The following is a 14,327-nucleotide window of genomic DNA, read 5'->3' on the forward strand; positions in this document are numbered from 1 at the left end:
CATCAGCAATATTCATAGCTCTGGAGTGCGTGTGCTCACCAGTGAGGGGCCATGCAAATCCTCCTTCTTTCGTGGCTGCCTGGCATTGACCCTAGTGAGGGAGAGCTCAAGACACATCCGTCCCTGTGGCACTGAGAAAATTCTCCCCGCTTCTGGGAAGCAGTGGGCTCTTTTTATTCCTCTACTTCTTTGTTCTGTCTGCTGTGTTAGTGTCTTCATCATCTTCATGGTAGCAAATGTTTATTGAACACCTACAGCTTGCCATGTTTTCTTCTGAGTGCTGCACGTGAATCTCTTCATCTTCTTTTCAGCTCTATGAACTAACTACTATTAAGATCCCGTTGTACGGATGAGGTTCAGGAAGCTGAACCAATCTGTTCAAAGTCACAGAGCCAGTCCATTGCAGAGCTCTGATTTGATTCTGAGTCCACAGTTTGTCTTCTTCCTAGGAAGCCAGCTGCCTCTCACACTTCCTCCTCCCCACCCACATGCCTCTCCCTCTCCAGGTCGTCTCAGTGGCATCGTCTCCGTGTGGGTCCTGGGTTTGTGTGCTGTCCTCCAGGCAGTGAGCTCAGAGATGGCACTTAGCCAAGCACTTCCCTTTCTTTGTTGGGACGGAGGCATTGTCTTAACGGGAGAAACCAGCCACTCCATATACAAGCACCATGGTTAAGGGCAGGGGCTCCAAACCTTGGAGATTTCATAGACTAGTAATATTAGTAAAATAAAACTGGGTGTGGACAGAGGCCATAATCTTTTCATTTTACCAATTAAGACCTTGTCATTCTCCTCTTCCTACTAATATTAATAACAGAAATAATATCTAAAGCATGTAGAGAAAGATTACCATGTACCATATACTAGTCTCAATCTTTCAATGAATTACCTGATATTATCCTCACAAAAATCATATTCAGTAGGCATTGTCGTTTTCCCCATTTTGGAGGCAAGGAAATTGACAAAAAAACGTTTTGTAACTTACTCCTGACTCTGCTGAAAACCGTTATAGTGTATTATCTCTCATCTGTGTTTGATAAAAGATATTTTTAAAAGAAATCATGAAAGTACTTCCCTGGTGGTCCAATGGTTAAGACTCTGCACTTCCACTGCAGGGGGCATGGGTTCAATTCCTGGTTGGGGAGCTAAGATCCTCAGTGCCACAGCATGTGGCAACCAAAAAAAATAATAAGAAAAGAAAAAAATTAACCATGAAGCACAGCCAGACGCCCTGATCTCAGAATTTAGGAATAAGCAACTAAAAGCACAGATGGTTCAGGGTTTGTCTTGGGCAAAGCAAATGCTGTCTCTCTCTTTTTGCAGTTTAATGTGAAAGTTCTAATATGTGCTTTGAGAAGTAAACGTCTAGATAAATACTGAGACCTTAACCCAGTGACTGGCACATAAGTATACGGTACATACCAGCTGCGACATTTATCATTGTAATTCCTCATGCCACAACCCTGCAAACTAACCTCTTGCTGGGAGGAAACTGAGCAAGGCAACTCGAGACTCTTCCTGTTACTGAGGTCGGGTAAGTTTCTGTAATTGACGACACCCTCCTTCCCTCAGATCAGATCAGATCAGATCAGATAAGTCGCTCAGTTGTGTCCGACTCTTTGCGACCCATGAATCGCAGCACGCCAGGCCTCCCTGTCCATCACCAACTCCCGGAGTTCACTCAGACTCACGTCCATCGAGTCAGTGATACCATCCAGCCATCTCATCCTCTGTCGTCCCCTTCTCCTCCTGCCCCCAATCCCTCCCAGCATCAGAGTCTTTTCCAATGAGTCAGTTCTTCACATGAGGTGGCCAAAGTACTGGAGTTTCAGCTTTAACATCATTCCTTCCAAAGAAATCCCAGGGCTGATCTCCTTCAGAATGGACTGCTTGGATCTCCTTGCAGTCCAAGGGACTCTCAAGAGTCTTCTCCAACACCACAGTTCAAAAGCATCAATTTTTTGGCACTCAGCCTTCTTCACAGTCCAACTCTCACATCCATACATGACCACAGGATAAACCATAGCCTTGACTAGACGAACCTTTGTTGGCAAAGTAATGTCTCTGCTTTTGAATATGCTATCTAGGTTGGTCATAACCTTCCTTCCAAGGAGTAAGTGTCTTTTAATTTCATGGCTGCAGTCACCATCTGTAGTGATTTTGGAGCCCAGAAAAATAAAGTCTGACACTGTTTCCACTGTTTCCCCATCTATTTCCCAGGAAGTGGTGGGACCGGATGCCACGATCTTCGTTTTCTGAATGTTGAGCTTTAAGCCAACTTTTTCCCTCTCCACTTTCACTGTCATCAAGAGGCTTTTGAGTTCCTCTTCACTTTCTGCCCTAAGGGTGGTGTCATCTGCATATCGGAGGTTATTGATATTTCTCCCGGCAATCTTGATTCCAGCTTGTGTTTCTTCCAGTCCAGCGTTTCTCATCATGTACTCTGCATATAAGTTAAATAAACAGGGTGACAATATACAGCCTTGACGAACTCCTTTTCCTATTTGGAACCAGTCTGTTGTTCCATGTCCAGTTCTAACTGTTGCTTCCTGACCTGCATATAGGTTTCTCAAGAGGCAGATCAGGTGGTCTGGTATTCCCATCTCTTGAAGAATTTTCCACAGTTTATTGTGATCCACACAGTCAAAGCAAAAATAAACAAACGGGACCTAATTAAAATTAAAAGCTTCTCCACAACACAGGAAACTCTAAGCAAGGTGAAAAGACAGCCTTCAGAATGGGAGAAAATAGTAGCCAATGAAGCAATGGACAAAGAATTAATCTCAAAGATATGCAAGCAACTCCTGCAGCTCAATTCCAGAAAAATAAACGACCCAATCAAAAAATGGGCCAAAGAACTAAACAGACATTTCTCCAAAGAAGACATACAGATGGCTAACAAACACATGAAAACATGCTCAACATCACTCATTATCAGAGAAATGCAAATCAAAACCACAATGAGATACCATTTCATGCCAGTCAGAGTGGCTGCTATCCAAAAGTCTACAAGCAATAAATGCTGGAGAGGGTGTGGAGAAAAGGGAGCCCTCTTACACTGTTGGTGGGAATGCAAACTAGTACAACCACTATGGAGAATAGTGTGGAGATTCCTTAAAACACTGGAAATAGAACTGCCATATGACCCAGCAATCCCACTGCTGGGCATACACACCAAGGAAACCAGAATTGAAAGAGACACATGTACCCCAACGTTCATCGCAACACTGTTTATAATAGCCAGGACATGGAAGCAACCTAGATGCCCATCAGCAGACAAATGGATAAGAAAGCTATGCAATGTATACACAATGGAATATTACTCAGCCATTAAAAAGAATACATTTGTATCAGTTCTAATGAGGTGGATGAAAGTGGAGCCTATTATACAGACTGAAGTAAGCCAGAAAAAAAAAAACACCCCCGCAAATACAGTATACTAACGCATATATATGGAATTTAGAAAGATGGTAATGATGAGCCTATATGCAAGAGAGCAAAAAAGACACAGATGTATAGAACAGTCTTTTGGACTCTGGGAGAGGGTGAGGCTAGGATGATTTGGGAGGATGGCATTGAAACATGTATATTATCATATGTGAAATGGATCGCCAGTCCAGGTTCAATGCATGAGACAAGGTGCTCAGGGCTGGTGCACTGGGATGACCCTGAGGGATGGGATAGGGAGGAAGGTGGGAGCAGGGTTCAGGATGGGGAACACATGTACACCCGTGGCAGATTCATGTCTGTGTATGGCAAAACCAATACAATACTGTAAAGCAATTAGCCTCCAATTAAAATAAATAAATTTATATTTAAAACAGAGGCACATATGAGCCACACTCAACATAAAGCTAGCAGCTGTCTACTTTCAACCGGGCAGCTATAACAATCCTGCTAAACCTGGGAGTCAGATCATGTCTCTCACATTTTCAGAACTCTGCAATGGCTGCACTTTTAATTCAGGGTAAAAGCCTGTAAGTAAAAGGTCTGCAAGTCCCTTTAAAATCTGGCCCCCTTCTATTAATCTGGTCCCTTCCATTACTCTCCCTCTCATACACTCACTTAAGCCACATGGGCCCTACTTTGCTGCCACTCAAACTTCCATATAGGCCTCCATCAAGTCTCTTCACTCAGTGTTCTCTGTTGCATTGAGAGCTCACACCCAGTGCAAGTTATGCTGAGGGTGGCTCGTATGTGCCTTTTGGTTTACTTGTTTACACCACTTTATACAAACAGATGCATACAAACTGTTTATATAAAAAAAAAAAAAGAGGGGGAGGGAAGCATAGTGTCACATACTACCTATATGGGAAGGCCATATAATTTATGGTTAAGTGAATAAGACTTTAATTAGAGTCCGGCAGACCTAAGTGATCGAATGACTTAAAGAAACAAAAATGACCAATCTGATTTTTTAAAATCACTCTTCATCCCCTGCCCAGGCCTCTGTTTTCTCATCTGCAAAGTGTGAAAATAACCATATCAACCACACTACTAATCCTATGATGCATGCAAGGTGCTTGCTACATAGCAAGCATTTAGTAAATATCAGATATTATTATTATTAATCAATAAAATGTAAAAGAAGTTTAAGTACTGAGATTCCAAGAGTAATTATTTTGAGGTATAACCCAGAAGAAGGTAGCCTGGTATTTGAGTGGACAAACTTTCCTTTAGCAGAAATTTGGGCTTTAAAACTTCTTAACAAACTTCACATCAAACATTTCTACAGCCCTAGGATTTCACCAAATACAGTCAGGAAATGACGTTGTTTGTTTAGGTCTCTCTCACACTGACACTCTCTGGGTCTCAGTGTTGTATGCCTCATAGCAACAGTCTTGAGTTGGCAATGGGCTTGCTTCAAGAGAAAAGTTCCCCTAGCATGTACTGCCACCTCCAAACGCCTCCTCAAATAAACCGAGTTCCTGCTCCCCAAACACTCCAATAGCAGGATTTATTTGGCCTTCAAACAAGGGGAAAAAAATCCTTTGCTTTTCTCTCATAGCCATCAAACTCACAAAATTTTTAATCTATAAAAACAAAAGCTGGTCTAAAAACTCCAAAGAGAGCATGGCAGGACCACTGACAAGGTAGTTGTGACAATCTCACCTCGGTGGAAGTGTGAGAAAATTGTAGTGAGAAACAACAGACCCTCAGAGGGTTCACACTACTACCCAGGGCAAAGAGGCAGAATTAGTCTTAAATAGAAAAGCGATTATCTTGACAGTCATGACAGAGACATCGTCTAATTCTAAACGTAAAGTAAGCAGACATAAGATAAATGAAAAGGATAGCAGGATATCATGCTGGTGTTTAAAAATGGATGAAAATATATTTGATTTTTTTTTTAGGATTTCAGAAAACGTGACAGTATTGTTTTCAGAACTTTGTGTGGTCTTTGGTAGGAGTGCGCCCTCTAGTGACTGTAGCAATGACTTGCAAGTGAATAGGCACCTAGTTCAGCTCAGTTCAGTTGAGTCGCTCAGTCGTGTCCGGCTGTTGCGACCCCATGAACTGCAGCGCGCCAGGCCTCCCTGTCCATCACCAACTCCCGGAGTTCACTCAGACTCACGTCCATCGAGTCGGTGATGCCATCAAGTCATCTCATCCTCTGTCGTCCCCTTCTCCTCCTGCCCCCAATCCCTCCCAGCATCAGAGTCTTTTCCAATGAGTCAACTCTTCGCATGAGGTGGCCAAACTACTGGAGTTTCAGCTTTAGCATCATTCCTTCTAAAAACACCCAGGACTGATTTCCTTTAGAATGGACTGGTTGGATCTGCTTGCAGTCCAAGGAACTCTCAAGAGTCTTCTTCAACACCACAGTTCAAAAGCATCAATTCTTTGGCGCTCAGCTTTCTTCACAGTCCAACTCTCACATCCATACATGACCACTGGAAGAACTATAGCCTTGACTAGACGGACCTTTGTGGGCAAAGTAATGTCTCTGTTTTTGAATATGCTATCTAGGTTGGTCATAACTTTCCTTCCAAGGAGTAAGCGACTTGTAATTTCATGGCTGCAGTCACCATCTGCAGTAATTTTGGAGCCCCCCAGAATAAAGTCTGACACTCTTTCCACTGTTTCCCCATCTATTTCCCATGAAGTGATGGGACCAGATGCCATGATCTTCGTTTTCTGAATGTTGAACTTTAAGCCAACGTTTTCACTCTCCTCTTTCACTTTCATCAAGAGGCTTTTTAGTTCCTCTTCACTTTCTGCCATAAGGGTGGTGTCATCTGCAGATCTGAGGTTATTGATATTTCTCCCAGCAATCTTGATTCCAGCTTGTGCTCCTTCCAGCCCAGCATTTCTCATGATGTACTCTGCATATAAGTTAAATAAGCAGGGTAACAATATACAGCCTTGATGTTCTCCTTTTCCTATTTGGAACCAGTCTGTTGTTCCATGTCCAGTTCTAACTGTTGCTTCCTGACATGCATATAGGTTTCTCAAGAGGCAGGTCTGGTGGTCTGGTATTCCCATCTCTTGAAGAATTTTCCACAGTTTATTGTGACACATAGGCAAAGGCTTTGGCATAGTCAATAAAGCAGAAATAGATGTTTTTCTGGAACTCTCTTGCTTTTTTGATGATCCAGAGGATGTTGGCAATTTGATCTCTGGTTCCTCTGCCTTTTCTAAATCCAGCTTGAACATCTGGAAGTTCACAGTTCACGTATTGCTGAAGCCTGGCTTTGAAAATTTTGAGCATTACTTTATTAGTGTGTGAGGTGAGTGCAATTGTGCGGTAGTTTGAGCATTCTTTGGCATTGCCTTTCTTTGGGATTGGAGTGAAAACTGACCTTTTCCAGTCCTGTGGCCACTGCTGAGTTTTCCAAATTTGCTGGCATATTGAGCGCAGCACTTTCACAGCATCATCTTTGAGGATTTGAAATAGCTCAACTGGAATTCCATCACCTCCACTAGCTTTGTTCGTAGTGATGCTTTCTAAGGCCCGCTTGACTTCACATTCCAGGATGTCTGGCTCTAGGTGAGTGATCACACCATCGTGATTATCTTGGTCATGAAGATCTTTTTTGTACAGTTCTTCTGTGTATCCTTGCCACCTCTTCTTAATATCTTCTGCTTCTGTTAGGCCCATACCATTTCTGTCCTTTATTGTGACCATCTTTGCAAGAAATGTTTCCTTGGTATCTTTAATTTTCTTGAAGAGATCTCTAGTCTTTCCCATTCTGTTGTTTTCCTCTATTTCTTTGCATTGATTGCTGAAGAAGGCTTTCTTATCTCTTCTTGCTATTCTTTGGAACTCTGCATTCAGATGCTTATATCTTTCCTTTTCTCCTTTGCTTTTCACTTGTCTTTTTTTCACATTATTTGTAAGGCCTCCCCCAGACAGCCATTTTGCTTTTTTGCATTTCTTTCCCATGGGGATGGTCTTGATCCCTGTCTCCTGTACGATGTCACAAACCTCCGTCCATAGTTCACCAGGCACTCTATCTATCAGATCTAGGCCCTTAAATCTATTTCTCATTTCCACTGTATAATCATAAGGGATTTGATTTAGGTCATACCTGAATGGTCTAGTGGTTTTCCCTACTTTCTTCAATTTAAGTCTAAATTTGACAATAAGGAGTTCATCATCTGAGCCACAGTCTGCTCCCAGTCTTGTTTTTGCTGACTGTATAGAGCTTCTCCATCTTTGGCTGCAAAGAGTATAATCAATCTGATTTCGGTGTTGACCATCTGGTGATGTCCATGTGTAGAGTCTTCTCTTGTGTTCTTGGAAGAGGGTGTTTACTATGACCATTGCGTTCTCTTGACAAAACTCTATTAGCCTTTGCCCTGCTTCATTCCGTATTCCAAGGCCAAATTTGCCCGTTACTCCAGGTGTTTTTTGACCTCCTACTTTTGCATTTCAGTCCCCTATAATGAAAAGGACATCTTTTTGGGGTGTTAGTTCTAAAAGGTCTTGTAGGTCTTCATAGAACCGTTCAACTTCAGCTTCTTCAGCATTACTGGTTGGGGCATAGACTTGGATTACTGTGATACTGAATGGTTTGCCTTGGAAACGAACAGAGATCATTCTGTCATTTTTGAGATTGCATCCAAGTACTGCATTCCGGACTCTTTTGTTGACCATGATGGCTACTCCATTTCTTCTAAGGGATTCCTGCACATAGTAGTAGATATAATGGTCATCTGAGTTAAATTCACCCATTCCAGTCCATTTTAGTTCATTGATTCCTAAGGCTTCCATATTATGGAGAAGGAAATGGCAACCCACTCCAGTATTCTTGCCTGGAGAATCCCATGGACAGAAGAGCCTGGAGGGCTGCAGTCCATGGGGTCACAAAGAGTCAGACGAGACTGAAGACTAACACACATTCCCACATTAACTTGAGGAATTTCCAATTTTCCTCTAAAAGTGAGGAAAAAAAAAATGGAACTCTCTGATTTTAACCTTAAAAAAATCACCTGACCTTCAAACGCTTATACCACCAAGTTCAGGTTACTTTTATGATTGTCTTTTTTCAACATAAATGAAATATACACAGTGTTAACACTGTCTTTGGGCAATGAGCTCATGAATGATTTCCTTTCTTGTTTTCTATACTACGCATGTATCGCCTTTCATTTTTGAATATTTTTACTTTGAAGTATTATAATCAGCTAGAAAACTAGAAATATCATAATAATATACCATAACATATATGGTATACACCACTTAGATCTCTAGAATTATAACATGCTGCCATATGTATTTCAGAGTTTTTAATTATTTTCAATTTTAAAACTTACAGAAAAGTTACAAGTATAGTTAGAAGAGCTTTTTTTCTGGCCTCATGGCTTGTGGAATCTTAGTTCCCAGACCAGGGATTGAACCTGGGGCCCTGACAGTGAGACCACTGAGTCCTAACCACTGGACTAACAGGGAATTCCCAAAGAGATTTTTTTTTTACTTGCTGATTTGATGCCCCCAATTCTTTACTATTTAATATAAACAAAGACATTTCCCTACATAAGCAGAACGTGCTGTGCTGTGCTGACTCGCTCAGTCATATCTGACTCTTTGTGACCCCATGGACTGTAGCCCGCCAGTCACCTCTGTCCATGAGGATTCTCCAGGCAAGAATACTGGAGAGGGTTGCCATGCCCTCCTCCAGGGGATCTTCCTGACCCAGAGATCGAACCCAGGTCTCTCACACTGCAGGCAGATTCTTTATTGTCTGAGCCACCAGGGAAGTCCAAGAATACTGGAATGGGTTGCCATGCCCTCCTGCAGGGGATCGTCCTGACCCAGGGACTGAATCCAGGTCTCCCGCATCGCAGGCACATTCTTTACCATTTGAGCCACCAAGGAAGCCCAAGCAGAATACAACCATAAAATTTTCAGACCTCAAGCTCTGCCAGTAGACTCAATAATGTCCCATGATGATTGACAACCCATGTCAGGCTGTCACACACATAGTCGCCTTCCTCACCTTGCTTGGGCTCCAGCACTCCAAGCTAGTTCATCCCTCCTGCAAGGGTGACTTTCCTGCATGATGACTCCATCATGTTCTGACAATCCCTATTAGACTCCTCCCCAAACACCCCCACCTAGAGCACAGCCTTGCTTACCCTGTTCAGGCTCAGAAATCCAACACACCTCTCACAGACTTTTCATGTCATAGATGCCCCATTCACACTGCTCAAGATCCAACACCCACACCATGCCACCTACATGTGTGGACGCCTTCCTCACCTTGCTCCAGCTCTGACTCTCTGTGGCAGGCCACTCATACACAAGGAGACCTTCCTCACCTTGTTTAGGCTCTGTTATGGCTTAAGTTGTGCCCCCCCTCCAAAAACAGATACAACTAAGTCCTGGCCCGTAGTTCCTCAGAGCACTGCAGGTGTGATTAGCTAAGATGAAGCCATATTGGAGTAGTGAAAGTGTTAGTCCCTTTGTTGTGTCCAACTCTTTGTGACCCCATGAACTATATAGCCTGCCAGGCTCCTCTGTCCATGGGATTCTCCAGTCAAGAATACTGGAGTGGGTTGCCATTTCCTTCTCCAGGGGATCTTCCCAATCCAGGGATTGAACCCATGTCTCTTATGTCTCCTGCATTGGTTGGTGGGTTCTTTACCACTAGTGCCACCTGGGTTAGTGGGTTTCTAATCCAACATAACAGATGCCCTTAGAAGAAGACGCCCAATACAATGGAGAAAAGACAATCTCTTTAACCAGTGGTGCTGGGAAAACTGGTCAACCACATGTAAAAGAATGAAACTAGAACAATTTCTAACACCATACACAAAAATAAACTCAAAATAGATTAAAGATCTACACGTAAGACCAGAAACTATAAAACTCCTAGAGGAAAACATAGGCAAAACACTCTCTGACATAAATCACAGGAGTATCCTCTATGACCCAGCTCCCAGAGTAATGGAAATAAAAGCAAAAATAAACAAATGGGACCTAATTAAAATTAAAAGCTTTTGCACAACGAAGGAAGCTCTAAGCAAGGTGAAAAGACAGCCTTCAGAATGGGAGAAAATAATAGCAAAAGAGGCAACTGACAAAGAATTAATCTCAAAAATATACAAGCAACTCGTGCAGCTCAATTGCATAAAAATAAACGAGCCAGTCAAAAAATGGGCCAAAGAACTAAACAGACATTTCTCCAAAGAAGACATACAGATGGCTAACAAACACATGAAAAGATGCTCAACATCACTCATTATCAGAGAAATGCACATCAAAACCACAATGAGGTACTATCTCACGCCAATCAGAATGGCTGCTATCAAAAAGTCTACAAACAATAAATGCTGGAGAGGGTGTGGAGAAAAAGGAACCCTCTTACACTGTTGGTGGGAATGCAAACTAGTACAGCCACTATGGAGAACAGTGTGGGGATTCCTTAAAAAACTGGAAATAGAACTGCCATATGACCCAGCAATCCCACTGCTGGGCATACACACCAAGGAAACCAGAATTGAAAGAGACATGTGTATCCCAATGTTCATCATAGCACTGTTTACAATAGCCAGGACATGGAAGCAACCTAGACGTCCATCGGCAGATGAATGGATAAGAAAGCTGTGCTACATATACACAATGGAATATTACTCAGCCATTAAAAATAATGCATTTGAATCAGTTCTAATGTGATGGATGAAACTGGAGCCTATTATACAGTGAAGTAAGTCAGAAAGAAAAACACCAATACAGTATACTAATGCATGTATATGGAATTTAGGAAGATGGTGATGATGACCCTATATATGAGACACCAAAAGAGACACAGATGTAAAGAACAGTCTTTTGGGCTCTGTGGGAGAAGGCGAGGGTGGGATGATTTGAGAAGGTAGTGCTGAAACATGTATATTATCATATGTGAAGTGGATCACCGGTCCAGGTTTGATGCATAAGACAGGGTGCTCAGGGCTGGTGCACTGGGATGACCCTGAGGGACGGGATGGGGAAGGAGGTGGGAAGTGGGTTCTGGATAGGGAACACATGTGCGCCTGTGGCTGGTTCATGTCGATGTTTGGCGAAAACCACTACAATATTGTAAAGTTGTTAGCCTCCAATTAAAATAAATAATTTTTTTTTAAAAAGAAGGCATCCAATAAGGTTGAATCACTGTGTTGTACACCTCAAACTAACATAACATTGCAAATCAGCTATACTGCAATAGTTTGTGTGAAGAGACACATGTAAAGGGAGAATGTCAGGCGATGATGAAGGCAGAGATTAGAGTTCTCACTTGAAAGCCAAGGGATACCAAAGACTGCTGGAAAATCCCCAGAAGCCAAGAAAAGGCAGAGAAGGAGCCCTCTGCAGACTCAGAGGGGGCATGGCCCTACTGACACCTTAATTTCAGACTCCCAGCCTCCAGGACTGAGACAATACATTTCTGTTGCTTTAAGCCACCCGCCTTTCAGTACTCTGTTAAGGCCGTTCTAGAGCACTAACACCAATTTTGGTATTGGCAAGTGGGATACTGTATGGCTATAACAAATACCTTAAAATTTCACCCTAAATTTTAAATGTCTTAAAAATTGGAACTGAGTAGTGGGTAGATTTGAGGACTTCCCTGGTGGCTCAGACAGTAAAGCATCTCCCTACAATGTGGGAGACCTGGGTTTGATCCATGGGTTGAGACGATCCCCTGGAGAAGGAAATGGCAAGCCACTCCAGTACTCTTGCCTGGAAAATCCCATGGGCGGAAGAGCCTGGTAGGCTGCAGTCCATGGGGTCACGAAGAGTCGGACACGACTTCACTTCCACTTTCAGTGGGTAGATGAGGGCTTCCCAGGTAGCTCAGTGGCAAAGAATCCACCTGCCAATGTAGGAGACGTGGGCTCAATTCATGGGTAGGGAAGATCCCATGGAAGTTCAGTTCAGTTCAGTTGAGTCACTCAGTCATGTCCAACTCTTTGTGACCTCATGGACTGCAGCACACCAGGCTTCCCTGTCCATCACCAACTCCCAGAGCTTCCTCAAACTCATGTCCAGAGTCAGTGATGCCATCCAACCATCCCATCCTTAATCGACCCCTTCTTCTCCCACCTTCAATCATTCTCAGCATCAGAGTCTTTTCAAATGAGTCAGTTCTCTGCATCAGGTGGCCAAAATATTGGAGTTTGAGCTTCAACATCAGTCTTTCCAATGCATATTCAGGACTGATTTCCTTTAGCATCGACTGGCTAGATCTCCTTGCTGTTCAAGGGACTCTCAAGGGTCTTCTCCAACACCACGGTTCAAAAGTATCAGTTCTTCAGTGCTCAGCCTTCTTTATAGTCCAACTCTCACATCCATACATGACTACTGGAAAGACCAAAGCTTTGACTAGATGGACCTTTGCTGGCAAAGTAATGTCTCTGCTTTTTAATATGCTCTCTAGGTTGTCATAACTGTTCTTCCAAGAAGTAAGTGTCTTTTAATTTCATGGCTGCAGTCACCATCTGCAGTGATTTTGGAGCCCCCAAAAATAAAGTCTGTCACTGTTTCCATTGTTTCTCCATCTATTTGCCATGAAGGGATGGGACCGGATGCCGTGATCTTAATTTTCTGAATGTTGACTTTTAAGCCAACTTTTTCACTCTTTTCTTTCACTTTCAACAAGAGGCTCTTGAGTTCCTCTTCACTTTCTGCCCTAAGGGTGGTGTCATCTGCATATCTGAGGTTATTGATATTTCTCCTGGCAATCTTGATTCTAGCTTGTGCTTCATCCAGCCCAGTGTTTCTCATGATGTACTCTGTATTTAAGTTTAAAAAGTAGGGTGACAATATACACCCTTGATGTATTCCTTTCCCAATTTGGAACCACTCTGCTGTTCCATGTTCAGTTCTAACTGTTGCTTCTTGACCTGCATACAGATTCCTCAGGAGGCAGGTCAGGTGGTCTGGTATTCCCATCTCTTTCAGAATTTTCCGCAGTTCATTGTGATCCATACAGTCAATGGCTTTGGCCTTTGTATAGTCAATAAAGCAGAAGTAGATGTTTTTCTGGAACTCTCTTGCTTTTTCAATGATCCAACGGATGTTGACACTTTGATCTCTGGTTCCTCTGCCTTTTTTAAAATCCAGCTTGAACATCTGGAAGTTCATGATTCATGTACTGTTGAAGCCTGGCTTGGAGAATTTTGAACATTACTTTGGTAGTGTGTGAGATGAGTTTCAATTGTGCGGTAGTTTGAGCATTCTTTGGCATTGCCTTTCTTTGGGATTGGAATGAAAACTGACCTTTTCCAGTCCTGTGGCCACTGCTGAGTTTTCCAGATTTGCTGGCATATTGAGTGCAGCACTTTCACAGCATCATCTTTCAGGATTTGAAATAGCTCAACTGGAATTCCATCACTTCCACTAGCTTTGTTCATAGTGATGCTTCCTAAGGCCCACTTGACTTCACATTCCAGGATGTCTGGCTCTAGGTGATCACACCATCGTGGTTATCTGGGTCATAAGATTTTTTTGTATACTTCTTCTGTGTATTCTTGCCATGTCTTCTTAATATCTTCTGCTTCTATTAGGTCCATACCGTATCTGTCCTTTATTGTGCCCATCTTTTCATGACATGTCCCCTTGGTATTTCTAATTTTCTTGAAGAGATCTCTAGTCTTTCCCATTCTATTGTTTTCCTCTATTTCTTTGCATTGATCACTGAGGAAGGCTTTCTTATCTCTCCTTGCTATTCTTTAGAACTCTGCATTCAAATGGGTGTATCTTTCCTTTTCTCCTTTGTCTTTCACTTCTCTTCTTTTCACAGCTACTTGTAAGGCCTCCTCAGACAGCCATTTTTCCTTTTTGCATTTCTTTTTTTTTTTTTGTAATGGTCCTGATCACTGCCTCCTGTACAATGTCATGAACCTCT

This window comes from Bubalus kerabau, chromosome X (assembly GCF_029407905.1).
Source record: "Bubalus kerabau isolate K-KA32 ecotype Philippines breed swamp buffalo chromosome X, PCC_UOA_SB_1v2, whole genome shotgun sequence".
Lineage (NCBI taxonomy): Eukaryota > Metazoa > Chordata > Mammalia > Artiodactyla > Bovidae > Bubalus > Bubalus kerabau.